Here is an 18,938-nt window from a genome sequence, read left to right as displayed (position 1 = left end):
TTCTGCACGCAGTGTGCTCCCAACTCTACTACACCTTGGTAGGGGAAGGCCAGCCAGCACGGTCAGAGCTCTCCTAGTTTATCACCCTCTATGGTTTATTTTACTTTGAAGTGAAGCAATTTGAAACGCACTGAAAAAAGCCCCTCCTTCAGATGATTTGAAATCCCTGCCTGGCTGGGTCTGGTGTTAGTCCAGGCAGTGTGTGTTGTTCCCTGCCCTGAGGGTAGAGCTGTAGTAGTCTTCCATAGTAGGGATTATTCTCAGGTTGCTGCCACCGCTGCTCTCAGTTCATCTCCCTAGTGAGTATCCAACTTGCTGTGCTGCTGAGATCTCGATCAATTTAATGTCCAACTGAACAACTTATTGGAGCTATTTTGTGTCCTAAGTATTTACAATTATCTGAATGATTGTACAACAAGGTGTTTGTTTGAATTCTTGACTTCTTCATGATGTAATAAAGGTGTATTAGTATTGGCCTAATTAGAATTGATTTGCAATGAGATGATTGGGCACCATTTCACCAATGGTAAAGCTTCAGTTAGGATAGAAGACCAACATTCGGCATTCCGTTTGCAGTGTCACTGTGAGCCAAGCGAGAACACTGAAAATATTTCAGAGTGCATTTTTGAGCTTCTGAATAAAGGTGGTAGATGTAATGCAGTGGTTTTATTGAGTGGGGAATCGTTTCCTCTTATCAGATTAAATGGATGTGGCCTAGCTGACTCAATATAGCCTAACGTGTGGCCTACTTGTTTGACATTTTTACAGCTGTGTTCAGGACGAGTAACACAATCACTTAGCTGCACCCGCTATAACATCTGCCAAACTGTGTATGAGACCAATAAACTTTGATTTGATTAGAAAATGCCCAATTGAAGGGCTGGTGCAGTGAATTGTGGTAGAATTGATCCTCCCCTTTTCTATAAAGGTGTGAAGGATGTACCTCACCCATTAATGCGGCCATTGAACTTAATAACTTCTAGTCATGTGCAAGTGGAGATGACAGCGGACAAGGGCTAGAAGAATCTTTGTCATTGTTAGGTTTTTTTGGGCTGCCATTACAGATTTGACATTTTAGCTTGATGTTTGGCTAGCGGGTGACAGCATGACAGTCCAAAGCACTGCAAGTTGTTTATCTTTTAAGATGTCACTCTTAGACACATTTTCAAAAGTGCGGCAGCTTCTTCACCTGTATGATATGATAAAAACAGTGCTGGAGCCTTAGTGGAGCCCCTACACGCCTGTAATGTTAAAAACAGTAGTTAACACAGAGCACGCCTGATGCTTGTATTTTTCTTCCCACTAATCCTTTGAACGAACCTGACAAAGGCTTTAATTCAGGAAGTATTGGTCAAGCTAATCAAATGCTGGTCAAGTGTATCAAGCTATGAACTGACAAGGCTGGAAAATGCACAAGTGAAACTTCCTGCTCCATTGATCATTTCACTCAGCGAGGCAAGACCTTTTATCTTCAAAATGCCAGGCCTTTGGTTTTGAATTGCCACTCACTGAGCTGTAGCAGCATGCCTCCTGCACACCTGAAATAACCAGGAGGGCAGTGGCAGAATCACTTTTCATTAGACCTGCAGAAAATGACAGGCTTTCGAGGTAAATGGGGACTATACTTTTGGATGTTTCAGTCAAATTGGACCGTCTGTCACACACTCAATATGTAGCTAACTCAACATAGTATTTTTAACTTTGATCTGCCTCCACACCTGATGTGTATACACCTGCCACTCTGTACATCAGTAGCACCAGGTCTCTTGGCCTCCACACCTGATGTGTATACACCTGCCACTCTACATCAGTAGCACCAGGTCTCTTGGCCTCCACACCTGATGTGTAAACACCTGCCACTCTACATCAGTAGCACCAGGTCTCTTGGCCTCCACACCTGATGTGTATACACCTGCCACTCTACATCAGTAGCACCAGGTCTCTTGGTAAGCCTGCCTGCCTGTCAGTCAGTTATTTAGAGACAGCATACAATATTGTCTGCCAGTTCAGCAACAGCTTTCCCTTCGTTCCCCAGACGACCAGGAGACTCGCATGATGCTTGTCTGAGCAGAACAGTTGGGCAATTCCACAGTAACATAATGATACTTTGACTCTTAGATCTAAAGTCCCCTGTTTAGGGTTCTGGCTGGATCACGGACAAGATGATAGTGCTATCCTGATCCCTCATATCTGTCTGACTGCAATCAAATCTAGCTGCCCCATAGAGGCTAAGAAGCCCTGAGAAAATGTGAAAGATGTATCAAACTAACATCAGTCATAACAGGGCATTTCCATGTAAAAGGTTCCATGAGCACCAACATGTGAAGTTCATAGGAGCATGTCAAATGAAAGCTAAGTCCATATTTTGAGGACACCATTGGGGCTATCGCATTGAGCGGTAGCCCTGATTCTTAAGGCCCCCGGAGTATGTCTCCTCTGCCTGTGTGAAGCAGGATGTGAAATCTGACACCACTTGAAGCTGGGCTGTCCCTCCTACCATTTCATTTGCTCTTCCGACTGTCCATCAACTCCTGGCTGAACCCTACGTCACGGCCACGAACAACATATGCCTGGAATACTTCCATCGTAACGCAGCAGGAGAGAGTGCTTTCATCGCTGTAGCACATTCAGACATTGAGATCGTTTTTATAGTCACTAATCTAAAATAATGAATAGATTTTAAACAAAATACACTTTCTGTTTGATGGACAATATTAATATGAGATGAAAGGCGAGTTGCTAACGAGTTCAGGAAGCCAAGCTAAAGCTCGGTGATGTTTACACCTATGGGACAGACGTTTAGATCAAGAGACCTTTAGAAAATATTTTCTCTAACACTAAATATACAAATATGTACCCGTTCTGTCTCTCTCTGTCTATCGCTCTGGTGATGGGAGTCTAAGGGAGGCGCACAATTGGCCCAGCGTCATCTGGGTTAGGGTTTGGCCGGGGTAGGCTGTCATTGTAAATAGTAATTTGTTCTTAACTGACTTGCCTAGTTAAATAAAGGCCAATTTTTTGGGGGGCATGGGTTCTGAGATCCTCAAAAGGTTCTACAGCTGCACCATCGAGAGCATCCTGACTGGTTGCATCACCGCCTGGTACGGCAACTGCTCGTCCTCCGACCGCAAGGCATTACAGAGGGTAGTGCGAACGGCCCAACACATCACTGGGGCCAAGCTTCCTGCCACCCAGGACCTCTATACCAGGTGGTGTCAGAGGAAGGCCCTAAAAATTGTCAAAGACTCCAGCCACCCTAGTCAGACTGTTCTCTCTGCTACCACACGGCAAGTGGTACCGGAGCGCCAAGTCTAGGACCAAAAGGCTCCTTAACAGCTTCTACCCCCAAGCCATAAGACTCCTGAACATCTAGTCAAATGGCTACCCAGACTTTGCATTGCCCCCCCCTCCCCTCCCCTCTCCACACCACTGCCGCTCTCTGTTGTCATCTATGCATAGTCACTTTAATTAACTCTACCTACATGTACATACTACTTCAACTAACCGGTGCCCCCGCACATTGACTCTGTACCGGCACCCCCCTGTATATATTGTTATTTTTTTTACTGCTCCTCTTTAATTACTTGTTACTCTTATTTTTATCCATATTTTTTGAAACTGCACTGTCGGTTAGGGGCTCGTAAGTAAGCATTTCACTGTAAGGTGATTGTTGAGGCCAGGTCATCTGATGCAGCACTCCATCACTCTCCTTCTTGGTCAAATAGCCCTTACACAGCCTGGAGGTGTGTTGGGTCATTGTCCTGTTGAAAAACAAATGATAGTCCCACTAAGCGCAAAACAGATGGGATGGCGTATCGCTGCAGAATGCTGTGGTAGCCATGCTGGTTAAGAGTGCCTTGAAATGTAAATAAATCACAGGTAGTGTCAACAGCAAAGCCCCCCCACACCATCATACATCCTCAATGCTTCATGGTGGGAACCACACACACGGAGATCATCCGTTCACCTACTCTGCGTCTCACAAAGACATATTGACTGACCTTCATGTCTTTAAAGTAATGATGGACTGTTTCGCTTTGTTAATTTGAGCTGTTCTTGCCATAATATGGACTTGGTCTTTTACCAAATAGCGCTATTTTCTGTCTACTAACCTCATCTTGTCACAACATCTTGTCACAACACAACTGATTGGCTCAAACGCATTAAGAAGGAAAGAAATTGCACAAATTAACTTTTAACAAGGAACACCTGTTAATTGAAATGCATTCCAAGTGACTACCTCAAGGAAGCTGGTTGAGAGAATGCCAAGAGTCTGCAAAGCTGTCATCAAGCAAAGGGTGGCATCTTTGAAAAATCTCAAATCTCAAATATATTTTGATTTGTGTAATACTTGTGGTTACTACATGATTCCACGTGTGTTATTTTATAGTTTTGATGTCTTCACTATTCTACAATGTAGAAAATAGTAAAATAAAGAAAAGCCCTGGAATGAGTAATGTAGGTGTGTCCAAACTTTTGAGTGTAATGTATGTGTAAATAATAGATATACACGTACCAGTCAGAATTTTGGACACACCTATAGTACTCATTCCAGGGTTTTCTTTTCTTTTTATTTATTTATTTGTATGTATGTATGCATATACGCATACATATACACATACATACATACACATACATACATACATACATACATACACATAGATACATACATACATACACACATACATACATACATACATACATACATACATACATACATACATACATACATACATACATCCACACAGTGCCTTTGGAAAGTATTCAGACCCCTTGACTTTTTCCACATTTTGTTAGGATACGGCCTTATTCTAAAATGGATAATTGTTTTTTCGCCTCATCAATCTTAACACAATACCCCATAATGACAAAGGGAAAAATAGGTTTTTAGAAATGTTTGCAAATGTATATATTTATATATATCACATTTGTGTAAGTATTCATACCCTTTTACTCAGTGCTTTGTTGAAGCACATTTGGCAGTGATTACAGCCTCGAGTCTTCTTGGGTATGACGCTACAAGCTTGGCACAGCTGTATTTGGGGAGTTTCTCCTATTCTTCTCTGCAGATCCTCTCACGCTCTGTCAGGTTGGATGGGGAGAGTTGACGCACAGCTATTTTCAGGTATCCCAAGAAATACTCAATCAGGTTCAAGTCTGGGCTCTGGCTGGGCCACTCAAGGACATTCAGAGACTTGTCCCGAAGCCACTCCTGCATTGTCTTGGCTGTGTGCTTAGGGTCGTTGTCCTGTTGGAAGGTGAACGTTCGCCCCCAGTCTGAGGTCCTGAGTGCTGTGGAGCAGGCTTTCATCAAGAATTTTGGCCCATTCCTCCTGACAGAGCTGGTGTAATTGAGTCAGGTTTGTAGCCCTCCTTGCTCGCACACGCTTTTTCAGTTCTGCCCACAAATGTCTGGTAGGGTTGAGGTCAGGCCTTGATGGCCACTCCAATACCTTGACTTTGTTGTCCTTGAGCCAACTTTGGAAGTATGCGTGGGGTCATTGTCCATTTGGAAGACCCATTTGCGACCAAGCTTTCACTTCCTGACGTCTTGAGATGTTAATTCAATATGGCCACAAAATTGTCATTCCTCACGATGCCATCTATTTTGTGAAGTGCACCAGTCCCTCCTGCAGCAAACCACCCCCCACAACATGATGCTGCCACACCCGTGCTTCACGGTTGGGATGGTGTTCTTCGGCTTGCAAGCCTCCCCCTTTTTCCTCCAAACATAACGATGGTCATTATGGCCAAACAGTTCTATTTTTGTTTCATCAGAGCAGAGGACATTTCTCCAAAAAGTACCATCTTTGTCCCCATGTGCAGTTGCAAATCGTAGTCTAGCCTTTTTATGGTGGTTTTGGAGCAGTGGCTTCCTCCTTGCTTAGCGGCCTTTCAGGTTATGTCGATATAGGACTCGTTTTACTGTGGATTTAGATATTTTCTACCTGTTTCCTCCAGCATCTTCACAAGGTCCTTTGCTGTTGTTCTGGGATTGATTTGCACTTTTCGCACCAAAGGGCGTTCTTGGGCACAGCAACAATGGTGGCCATCTTGATGTACGTGGGGATAGCAAACAGGGATAGAGAGATTTGATTATGTCTATAATAGAGGTCAACCGATTTAATCGGAATGGACGATTTTTAATTAGGGCCGATTTTTCAAGTTTTCATAACAATCGGAAATCGGTATTTTTGGACACCGATTAGTTTTTTTTTTTCTTGTTTTTTTTCTCCTTTATTTAACTAGGCAAGTCAGTTACCACATTCTTATTTTCAATGACGGCCTAGGAACGGTGGGTTAACTGCCTTGTTCAGGGGCAGAACGACAGATTTTTACCTTGTTAGTCCAACGCTCTAACCACCTGCCTTACATTGCACTCCATGAGGAGCCTGCATGGCAGGCTGACTACCTGTTACGCGAGGGCAGCAAGAAGCCAAGGTAAGATTCTAGCTAGCATTACATTTATAAAAATCAATCAACCTTCACATAATCACTAGTTAACTACACATGGTTGATGATATTACTAGTTTATCTAGCGTGTCCTGCGTTGCATATAATCGATGCGGTGCCTGTTAATTTCTCATCGAATCACAGCCTACTTCGCCAAACGGGCGATGATTTAGCACTGTCGTTGCAGCTAACCATAAACATCAATGCCTTTCTTTAAAATCAATACACAAGTATATATTTTTAAACCTGCATATTTAGTTAATATTGCCTGCTAACATGACTTTCTTATAATTAGGGAAATTGTGTCACTTCTCTTGCGTTCCGTGCAAGCAGTCAGGGTATATACAGCAGTTTGGGCTGCCTGGCTCGTTGCGAACTGTGTGAAGTCCATTTATTCCTAACAAAGACAGTAATTCATTTGCCAGAATTGTACATAATTATGACATAACATTGAAGGTTGTACAATGTAACAGCAATATTTAGACTTAGGGATACCACCTGTTCGTTAAAATACGGAACGGTTCCGTATTTCACTGAAAGAATAACCGTCTTATTTTCGAAATGATAGTTTCCGAGTTCGACCATATTAATGACCAAAGGCTCGTATTTCTGTGTGTTATTATGTTATAATTGAGTCTATGATTTGATATTTGGTAGAGCAGTCTGACTGAGCGATGGTAGGCAGCAGCAGGCTCGCAAGCATTCATTCAAACAGCACTTTCGTGCATTTCCCAGCAGCTCTTCGCAATTCTTCAAGCATTGAGCTGTTTATGACTTCAAGCCCATCAACTCCCTAGATTAGGCTGATGTAACCGATGTGAAATGGCTAGCTAGTTAGTGGGGTGCGCGCTAATAGCGTTTCAATCGATGACGTCACTCGCTCTGAGACTTGGAGTAGTTATTCCCTATGCTCTGCAAGGGCCGCGGCTTTGTGGAGCGATGGGTAACTATGCTTCGAGGGTGGCTGTTGTCGATGTGTTCCTGGTTCGAGCCCAGGTAGGGGCGAGGAGAGGGACGGAAGCTATACTGTTACACTGGCAACACTAAAGTTCCTATAAGAACATCCAATAGTCAACGGTATATGAAATACAAATGGTATAGAGAGAAATAGTCCTATAATTCCTATAATAACTACAACCTAAAACTTCTTACCTGGGAATATTGAAGACTCATGTTAAAAGGAACCACCAGCTTTCATATGTTCTCATGTTCTGAGCAAGGAACTTAAACGTTAGCTTTTTTACATGGCACATATTGCACTTTCACTTTCTTCTCCAACACTTTGTTTTTGCATTATTTAAACCAAATTGAACATGTTTCATTATTTATTTGAGGCTAAATTGATGTATTATATTAAGTTAAAATAAGTGTTCATTCAGTATTGTTGTAATTGTCATTATTACAACAACAAAAAATCAGCCGATTTTAAATCGGTATGAAAAATTGTAATCGATCGACCTCTAGTCTGTAAACGCACCAACTAGCTGCTCTGCGCTTTATCTGAGGATGCGGCAAGGGATGCCGTCTGGGCCAGCAGCCTTGCGAGGGTTAACACGTTTAAATGTTTTACTCACGTTGGCCATGGAGAAGGAAAGCCCACAGTCCTTGGTAGCGGGCCGCATCGGTGGCACTGTGTTATCCTCAAAGCGTGCGAAGAATGGGTTTAGCCTGTCCAGAAGCAAGACGTCGTTCTCGGCGACGTGGCTGGTTTTCCTTTTGTAGTCCGTGATTGTCTGTAGTCCCTGCCACATGTCTGAGCCGTTGAGCGACTCCACTACATCTCTTTTCTGGCGTTTAACTTGTTTGATTGCCTTGCGGAGTGAATAACTACACTGTTTATATTCTGCCATATTACCAGTCACCTTGCCATGGTTAAATGCGGTGGTTCGCACTTTCAGTTTCATGTGAATGCTACCATCTATCCACGGTTTCTGGTTAGGGTAGGTTTTAATAGTCACTGGGTACTACATCTCCTATACAGTTCCTTTATAAAACCAGTCACCTTATCTGTATGCGTATAGATTATTTCGCAAGCTACCCAGAACATATTCCAGTCCACGTGATCAAAACAATCCTGAAGTGTGGATTCCAATTGATCAGACCAGGGTTGAGTAGTATGAAGCACGCGTACTTCCTGTTTGAGTTTCTGCCTAATAGGACTGGAGGAGCAAGAGAGTCGTGGGCAGGGCCTTGTAAGCATTCTGGAAGTTTGAATAGCAATGGTCGAGAGTCTTAGCAGCGCGAGTAATACAGTCTATATGTTGATTAAACTTTGGCGCCTAGTCCTCAAATTAGCTTTCTTAAAATCCCCAGCTACAATAAATGCAGCCTCAGGATATGTGGTTTGCATGAAGTCCAGTTAAGTTCTTTGAGGGCCGTCGAGGTATCTGCTTGAAGTGGGGTGTACACAGCCGTGGCGATGACAGAGGAGAATTCTCTTGGGAGATAATATTGTCGGCATTAAATTGTGAGGTATTCTAGGTCGGGTGAACAAAAGTAGTTGAGTTCCTGGAATTACACCATGAGTCGTTTATCATGAAACCCACCCCTCCACCCTTCTGCTTCCCGGAGAAAGATTTATTCCTGTCTGCGCGTTGTCCTGAGAATCCTGCTGGCTTTACCAACTCTGACGGAGTATCCTGAGAAGCCATGTTTCCGTGAAACAAAGTATGTTACATGCCCGATGTCTCTCTGGAAAGAAATCCTTGCTCTAAGCTCATCAACTTTGTTATCCAAAGACTGAACATTTGTGCGTAATATACTCTGAAGCGGTGGGTGGTGTGCGCGCCTCCTAAGTCGAACCAGCAGGCCGCATCGAGTGCCTCTCCTTCCCCGGTGATGTTTTGGGTCGGCTTCTGGAATATTTCAATTGCTCTGGAGAGCGTGAACATTGGATCTTCTCCAGGGAAGTCGTATTCCTGGTCGTAATGCTGGTAGTTCTGGTGAGTTACCGCCGCTCTAATATCCAATAGTTCTTCCCGACTGTATGTAATGACACAAAACATTTCCTTAGCTATTAATGTAAAAAATAGTACATAAAAAAAAAAAATACTGCAAAGTTTCCCAATTTCCAAACTGCCTCTGGAAGCAACGTCAGCACAAGAACTGTTCGTCGGGAGCTTCATGAAATGGGATTCCATGGCCGAGCAGCTGCACACAAGCCTAAGATCACGATGCACAATGCCGAGTGTTGGCATTGTGCAAAGGAATTGAAGCTCGCCTCCATTGGACTCTGGAGCAGGGGAAACATGTTCTCTGGAGTGATGAATTACCCTTCACCATCTGGCAGTCCGATGGATGAATCTGGGTTTGGCGGATGCCAGGAAAACGCTATCTACCTCAATGCACTATGCATTGAGGTAGATAGCGTTTTCCTGACAGCCAACTATAAAGGTTGCTGGAGGAGGAGTAATGATCTGGGGATGTTTTTCTTGGTTCTGGCTAGGCCCCTTAGTTCCAGTGAAGGGACATCTTAATGCTACAGCATACAATAACATTCTCGACGAATCTGTGCTTCCAACTTTGTGGCAACATTTTGGGAAGGCCCTTTCCTATTTCAGCATGACAATGCTCCTTTGTACAAAGGAAGGTCCATACACAGAAACGGTTTGTCGAGATCTGTGTGGAAGAACCTGGCTGGCCCGCACAGAGCCCTGACCTGAACTCCTTTGGGATGAATTGGAAAGCCAACTGCGTTCCAACATCAGGACTAATCGTACAACATCAGTGCCCGAACACTCTAATGCTCTTGTGGCTGAATGAAAGTAAGTCCCTGCAGCAATGTTGCAACATCTAAGGGAAAGCCTTCCCAGAAGAGTGCAGGCTGTTATAGCAGCAAAGGGGAGAATTTAATGCCAATGATTTTGGAATGAGATGTTCGACGAGCAGGTAGACCACATGACCAGAAGTATGTGGATATCTTAAAGATTGGTGGGTTGTTGGTAAAGGAATTACAAGGCACAAGGCTATATTTCTTAAACTTGTAATGATGCCTCTAGCACTGAGATGAAGTGCCTTAGACTGCTGCGCTACTCGGGAGCCCTAACTCTGTCTGTTTATCCAGAAATCAGACTTTGCTTATGCCTAATTTTTAAGATTGAAAATGGTTGAAAAATATATCTATGCCTTCATTTCCCCAGAATATGGATTTAGGAGCATATCAAATGAAAGCTATGAACTTCACATGTTGGTGCTCATGGAACCTTTTACATGGAAATGCCCTGCTAGGACTGATTTTAGTTTGATACATTTTTCTCAGGGCTTCTTAGCCTCTATGGGGCAACTAGATATGACCTTTCTGATTGTAGCAGTCAGATATGAGGGATCAGGATAGCACTATCATCTTCTCCGTGATCCAGTCTGCCCTTCAACTCCTACAGTAGCTCTATCTGTTTACAGGCGTGTTGTTCCCTTCTGCTTCTTTCTCAGTAAGTTGACGCACCACCAGCAGCTCTGTTGTGTCTGCGCTTCAGTGTGCAGCCACTCAGTTCAACTCTGCTCCAATGGGAGGAGGTGAAGAGACTGACAGGAAGAGGGACAGAAGAACTCCCACCGGAATCTAGACTTTGTATCTTCTCTAAGAAAAATAACTGAGTTGTCCATTTTTACAGCAGCCAAGCAAGTTGTAACAAGGGGAAATGACCCCGTCATTATCACCAGAGTGGTAAGCGGAGTGGTGGTTAGGGTTAGTGGGTTGGAGGTCTCCTATGTCCTGTGAGAAAAAAGAAGAGGGAGATTTCCCTGGTAAGCTGCTGTAAGCACAAAAGCAGCATTACTGGGCAGAACTTTGAACAGGTGGGCACTGCAGTGCGTGCGTGCGTGGAATGGACCATGGACCTGGAGAGGGGAAAGGAGTCGGGGACAGGCTTACAGTCAGGGACTGTTAAACAGTCATTCCTTCATATGTGTTTACTGTAAGGCAGGAGGGCTTCCTTATTGGCACCTCTATGAAAATGCTAGGTTCGATTATTTGTTACCTACCATTTACTTTCATGAAGGTGGTGCCTTTGAAATAATGTAGGTGTACTTTATATAGGTTATACTACGTTATATAGGTTAGACACCAGCTCGGTCATTCAACCATTTCTCTGAAGTGTAAATGTATACTTCAACTTGGGCTTTATTAGCCTGATCTGTTCTCACATATTCACATGCATGATGGGATTCAATGATGAGGACAGGGTAGAGCAGAAACGGTAGACGCCTCAGAAAGCTATTTTTGTTCAATGGAAATCCCAGTTGGTATTTCTGTAGAGGGTATTGGATAGCTGGCATCCTGATGTGCTGCTGATGGTGGCAGCTCTTCCTGGATCCTTAAGCCTTCCGGATCCTGATTGGGTTTTAAATGTAGTGAAGTCCGAGTCCACCTCTCTGCCCCCAGCCCCAACTGCGTTCAAAGGCCTCAAGAGTCCCACTGAAAATGCTTTTGCTGATAAATTAGAAGCAGCGGGGGTCCTGAAGGAATATCTCCGTGTTAATTCCGAAGTGGTGGATGTCAAAACATGAGCTGGTGGTAGTAACCATAGTTACATGACTTCTCAGTGAGCTTTGTTTAGACGCTAAGGCAGGGGTGTCAAACTCACTTCATGGAGGGCCCTAGTGTCTGCAGGTTTTTGGTTTTCCCTTTCAATTAAGCCAGAGACAACCAGTTGAGGGGAGTTCCTTACTAACTAGTGACCTTAATTCATCAATCAAGGACAAGGGAGGAGCGAAAATCCGCAGACACTCGGCCCTCCATTGAAAGAGTTTGACACCTGTGCCCTAAGGTGATGTGTATGCTTTGACGATTTCTCCTGAATGAAACATGCACTAAATCGCTGAGATTACGGCTTCACATGCAAAATATGCAAGACCAATGATTAGGCTACTCTTGAGATGTTCATTTCATTCTCCTGCTCCCTCTCATCTGTTCCTAACTTAGAGATGAAGAGTTTGATATGGTTAAAAAAAACGTCTGTTCTGAATATTTTGACTGGATGTTATTATTACAAAATGATGAATTGCATCAGATTCCTGATATGTGTAAATGGTTTGTCATACATATGCATTCTGAAACTAAGCATGTCACGGGGTTGGCTATATGAGCATCTTAGGTTGACGCTATAGCCCTGATCATAATTTTGGCTAGTGTTCTTTTTTTTCTGTAGCATCCAGGGAAGAATCGTTTGTTTTAACAGGCACTTACAGGTTGTCATAGTTTAATCCATTGTTGGTTTCTGCGACGGGTTATTACTGTGTTTCTGCGACGGGTCATTACTGTGTTTCTGCGACGGGTCATTACTGTGTTTCTGCGACGGGTCATTACTGTGTTTCTGCGACGGGTCATTACTGTGTTTCTGCGACGGGTCATTACTGTGTTTCTGCGACGGGTCATTACTGTGTTTCTGCGACGGGTCATTACTGTGTTTCTGCGACGGGTCATTACTGTGTTTCTGCGACGGGTCATTACTGTGTTTCTGCGACGGGTCATTACTGTGTTAATGTGACGGGTCATTACTGTGTTTCTGTGACGGGTCATTACTACTCTTGTTGGGGGGTGACAGGTAATTTTCTTCTGTGGTTTTTAACAGCAATTCACTGAGGAATTGTGCTTCAGTAATCTCACTGATTTGGAAGGACATGAAAGAATCGGAGGAGATGGAATGAAAATCAAGTGATAGCCTTATTACTTTTTAAAGTACTTTTTCAGCACTATCCTGTTGAGCGGTTGTTACCCTATTTTATATTAAAACAAAATGTATTAAATAAGTTATCATACTTATAAAAGGATAAAAAACATGAAACAGGATTAGGATACTGTAGTTTGTGATATTTTACCATAAACCTAGTGCTTCAAAAGATGACTACCAAATCTCATTCCTAAAGACGGTCCTGTTCTCTCTCTCACATGGTAACACACTGTCAGTCAGCTTGTTCTCTCTCTCACATGGTAACACACTGTCAGTCAGCTTGTTCTCTCTCTCACATGGTAACACACTGTCAGTCAGCTTGTTCTCTCTCTCACATGGTAACACACTGTCAGTCAGCTTGTTCTCTTTCTCACATGGTAACACACTGTCAGTCAGCTTGTTCTCTCTCTCACATGGTAACACACTGTCAGTCAGCTTGTTCTCTCTCTCACATGGTAACACACTGTCAGTCAGCTTGTTCTCTCTCTCACATGGTAACACACTGTCAGTCAGCTTGTTCTCTCTCTCACATGGTAACACACTGTCAGTCAGCTTGTTCTCTCTCTCACATGGTAACACACTGTCAGTCAGCTTGTTCTCTCTCTCACATGGTAACACACTGTCAGTCAGCTTGTTCTCTCTCTCACATGGTAACACACTGTCAGTCAGCCGCTTGTTCTCTCTCTCACATGGTAACACACTGTCAGTCAGCCGCTTGTTCTCTCTCTCACATGGTAACACACTGTCAGTCAGCTTGTTCTCTCTCTCACATGGTAACACACTGTCAGTCAGCTTGTTCTCTCTCTCACATGGTAACACACTGTCAGTCAGCTTGTTCTCTCTCTCACATGGTAACACACTGTCAGTCAGCTTGTTCTCTCTCTCACATGGTAACACACTGTCAGTCAGCCGCTTGTTCTCTCTCTCACATGGTAACACACTGTCAGTCAGCCGCTTGTTCTCTCTCTCACATGGTAACACACTGTCAGTCAGCTTGTTCTCTCTCTCACATGGTAACACACTGTCAGTCAGCTTGTTCTCTCTCTCACATGGTAACACACTGTCAGTCAGCTTGTTCTCTCTCTCACATGGTAACACACTGTCAGTCAGCTTGTTCTCTCTCTCACATGGTAACACACTGTCAGTCAGCTTGTTCTCTCTCTCACATGGTAACACACTGTCAGTCAGCTTGTTCTCTCTCTCACATGGTAACACACTGTCAGTCAGCTTGTCCCCCAGCAGTAATGCGTCACATTGGTGGGTGGGTGACTGACTGTCAATTCAGGCAACAATAGTACTTTGACAGAGCTTCTGGTAAAGGATGGACTTAAAGAATGTGTAATTGTCATGTGAATGAAAGGTGTGGTGACCACACCTGGCCACTCCCTCCAATCTGTGATTTAAATAAAACTGTTACTCATCAACTAAAAACAATGTTTTTGGAAATGGGGTTGGGCGGTATCCAGATTTTCATATCGTCATACCGTGCGTCTCTCACATCGGGATTTACGGTATTACCAGCTTAGTACACAAGGGGGTGCCCAAAATGCAACAAAAAAAATCCTTCTAGGAGTCTATTACCAGAATGCTAACAATGTTTGCAAAAGTAATATCACATTTCCATGGAGGCTGCTAGCTAAAAATGCCTGGAGGAGCAGACTGTCTGAGAACAGAGAGGAAAAAAACCGCGAGGAAATCAGGCTGCAGTGGCAGCTGTACAGAACCCATCCAAAGGGCTCTGACTAATAAAACACGGCAGATAGCTAACACAATACCGTATCAATTTAGCTACTTACTGAGGACTTGCAAGTTAAACTTAGGGGTTGCCCTAACTCATAAATCTTTGTTTTTCATGCAGAAAAAACGCATAACTATCTTGCTGCGTTTTTGTAAACGCAGATCTAAATTGCTGCTTATTGTAATTTCTAGTCGGCATCAGACTCATTTTGTGCTTCAGTTGCACTTCTCCGCTCGGATGAAAGTTAAACACTCGATGTTTATCACGTCAGACCCTTTTCTGGGTCTGAAGCCGTGGAAGAGTCCACTGCAAATGCTTCCCTGTAATGAGGTGTAGCGCAGAACTCTTTCCAAAATGATTTGCTTTTGCTTCTGCACTGCACCACTTTCTTGCCTCTTATTACAAGGTCCTGATCAAATTACTACATCCTTGGTACTAAATGGCAAGTTAATTGAACTAATTTAACCTTGTTTTGTACTTCATTATAGAATCTTTCAAATTGATTCATTGCCTTGGGATTATGTTGGGCTCTATGATAAACAAGGCTTTAGTCTCTTAAACAAATATGTTATCTCCTCACAATAGAAAAGTATATTGTGCTAAATTCATAATCTGAGTAACAAAGATGCTTGTTTGTCCACAGCATATTTGCTTCACCCTCTGTTCTGCCACATGTAGGTTCATTTGAGGGTCAGAAAGCGCCTGCGTGACTGCATGCAGCCTCAACCACTAAACATGGTGTTCATCCCCTCAACTGAGATTGAACTCATGATGCTTTCAGTTGTGTTTCTGTGAAAAGAGAATAACCATGTGCCTATACTAGCAGTGTTCAAGAAATCCACCCTATACTTGGCCCTTTTGGCTGAGACATAATTGCATGAGCAGAGTCGGCAGTCAGTAAGCTAGCTATCAAAAGCAATTATGTCTGGTTACAACGAGCAATAAAATCCCCACCAGCAATCCCGCAGTCATGTTTCATGGCGTAATCAGTGTGCATACCAGGTCCTGTGGGATGTTAAATCTCTGTTGCATTCCAGAGGGGATGCCACACAAGGCAGGGGGGAACCTTGTGATGACATAGGAATCACTGTGATTCCAGAGGTCAGGGTGAACTGACACAGTGGGCCGTCACCTCAGAATGGATCATTCCAGAGGTCAGGGTGAACTGACACAGTGGGCCGTCACATCAGAATGGATCATTCCAGAGGTCAGGGTGAACTGACACAGTGGGCCGTCACATCAGAATGGATCATTCCAGAGGTCAGGGTGAACTGATACAGTGGGCCGTCATATCAGAATGGATCATTCCAGAGGTCAGGGTGAACTGACACAGTGGGCCGTCACATCAGAATGGATCATTCCAGAGGTCAGGGTGAGCTGACACAGTGGGCCGTCACATCAGAATGGATCATTCCAGAGGTCAGGGTGAACTGACACAGTGGGCCGTCACATCAGAATGGATCATTCCAGAGGTCAGGGTGAACTGACACAGTGGGCCGTCACATCAGAATGGATCATTCCAGAGGTCAAGATTATAGACTAGCGGCTGTAGAACCCTACGGGTTAATAACACCTCTCGTTAGAACCATGACTGATTTTATGTCCTGTCCACCGGTGATATAACTGTATGGCAGCTTCATGTTCACACTTTCTGTACTGTATGGCTTTGACCGTGAGTGGTGAAGTGTGTGTGTGTCTTCTGGACAAAGTATCTGGAGGATACGGATGGAGTGTGTGTGTTCCAGGTTGGCTCTTAAACTGTAAATGGAACAGACTGGATGCCAGGCATTAATCTCCCAGAAAGATTGACTGCAAGAAGATTAGTGGCTTATTCATTTTGTCTCTCTGCCATCGAGCTAGGACTTAATGAGGTCTGCCACCATGCTAGGACTTAATTACGTCTGCCACCGAATCCTGCTAGTCCCAGAGGCTCCTCTCCTCCCGAATCCTGCTAGTCCCAGAGGCTCCTCTCCTCCCGAATCCTGCTAGTCCCAGAGGCTCCTCTCCTCCCGAATCCTGCTAGTCCCAGAGGCTCCTCTCCTCCCGAATCCTGCTAGTCCCAGAGGCTCCTCTCCTCCCGAATCCTGCTAGTCCCAGAGGCTCCTCTGTTGTTTTCTGATTTTGATGTTTTAAAGTGATGTTATGGATTTATCTCAAGGGGAAAGTGTCCCTCCTGTGCATTAGTGACAGCCTGCAAATGGACAACTCCATGTTTAACTCATAAACAGCGAATCTGTGGCAATGCACCGATCCAAACTGACAGGGAAGCAGACTCCTAACACAGACTTATCACCCACGTTAATACGAACTCAGAAAGTTATTACGCCAGCTAACACACCAATTTTCTCCTAACAGAGCCTGAAGAGACAGAATGGAATATAACGGCTTCAGATTTGTTTCGTTACAAAAGATGCAAATATTTGACAAGAGTATGAACAAAACATCTACTGTCATGGTGTTGCATTTGCAAACTTGATCAAGTGAATCGTCACAATATGGAAATTAGTCTGTTATTCTCGTAATTAGAATAGCAAAAATGTGCATCCTATTTGCATCCATCGAGGGTAAAAATCTCACTTGACAGGCGCGAGCATTCCGTTTTAATTAGTACTGTATCTTTGGGTCACAGCCGCTGCCGGTGTCATCCCTTCTAACATTCCCAGGTCAGGCAGGACTCTGGTGGCTCAACACAGGGCTTAAGTGACTTTCAGCTGGAGCGAGTTGGAAAATGAGAGCATTGAGGCGGCATGACACCATAGGGAGAAGACAGAGGATGCCTTGGCCTGATCTACCGACTGTAGCCATTACAGTAATGCAGTTGTTCTGGACCTGATTAGAGGTTCTGTCTCTGGGCAGGAGTAAGGCACCCATGTCTGGGCTCTTCAGTGGCTCATTGTTCAATGTGTGGGACTGGTGGTATTTGTTAAGCCCTCTACTTTCTCAGAACCAGGACTCCGGACAGAAAGCTCATGGAGAAGACAACCATCACTTGGAAAGACAGCCAAAAGATGACCATTTTAGATAGGCCCACCGTTGTGACATGTGAGCCCAAGATGACTTCAAAATGCTGTGGTTATGAATATTGGTTTGATGGATTGTGTCACCAGCTTAAAAACAAACCTTTGTGTGCTGTCCACATTTTACAATGAAAAGATAGAGTATATGTTCCCGAAGACCATTACCAGACGGAATTGAATGATTCATTGGGTGAAAGTCCTGCTATAAAGTGCTTTCATAATCAAATCTGAATACAGCCCAGTGTCCTACCATGTGATGGTTGAAAGGAAAGAAGATCACTGTGCGGACTAGTGTTTAAAGATGCACTATGCAGAAATTGTTCACCCATTTCCTGGTTGCAAAAATTATAATACTTCTAATTTCAGTTTGACAAAACAAGCAAGTATCAATCAATCACATGTATTTATGAAGCCCTTTTTACATCAGCAGATGTATACAGAAACCCAACCTAAAACCCCAAACAGCAAGCAGTGCAGATATAGAAGCACAGTGGCTAGAGAGGAACCAGACTTTAAAGGGTGGCCGGGGGGAAATTATAAGAGTTGAAACTGGTGTACAAAAGTAAAAGATGTAAAAACAAAACCTAAGAACAAGAAGCATAGAAATGGCGCATATAGAACATATCTACCACATCTTAGACTTGCTTTCAATGAGAATGACAGATCTAAAACATACTTTTATGTGGATTAACCATCCTGACTGGTTGCATCACTGCCTGGTATGGCAATTGCTCGGTCTCTGACCGCAAGGCACTACAGAGGGTAGTGCGTACGGCCCAATACATCACTGAGGGCTAAGCTGCCTGCCATCCAGGACCTCTACACCAGGCAGTGTCAGAGGAAGGCCCTAAAAATTGTCAAAGGCCCCAGCCACCCCAGTCATAGACTGTTCTCTATTCTTCCGCATGGCAAGCGATACCGGAGTGCCAAGTCTAGGACAAAAAGGCTTCTCAACAGTTTTTACCCCCAAGCCATAAGACTCCTGAACAGGTAATCAAATGGCTACCCGGACTATTTGCATTGTGTGCCCCCAACCCCTCTTTTTACGCTGCTGCTACTCTC

At 43.9% G+C, this 18,938-nt stretch overlaps 1 protein-coding gene and 1 long non-coding RNA gene across 2 annotated transcripts in view; both read left to right on the top strand.

Moving 5' to 3' along the window:
• Positions 1–18,938, top strand: part of LOC115152852 (polypeptide N-acetylgalactosaminyltransferase 2) — a 119,635-nt gene that overhangs the window by 35,525 nt on the left and 65,172 nt on the right. The gene's annotated exons all lie outside the window — the stretch shown is intronic.
• On the top strand, positions 16,226–17,268 carry LOC115152853 (uncharacterized). Its single transcript, XR_003867590.1, has 2 exons — positions 16,226–16,331; positions 16,385–17,268. It is a non-coding gene; the product is annotated as an uncharacterized LOC115152853 (long non-coding RNA).

The sequence above is a fragment of the Salmo trutta genome, chromosome 18, assembly GCF_901001165.1.
Source record: "Salmo trutta chromosome 18, fSalTru1.1, whole genome shotgun sequence".
NCBI classification, from domain to species: Eukaryota; Metazoa; Chordata; class Actinopteri; order Salmoniformes; family Salmonidae; genus Salmo; species Salmo trutta.
The sequence above is the reverse complement of the archived record's forward strand: the minus strand, read 5'-3'. Positions and strand labels throughout refer to the sequence as shown.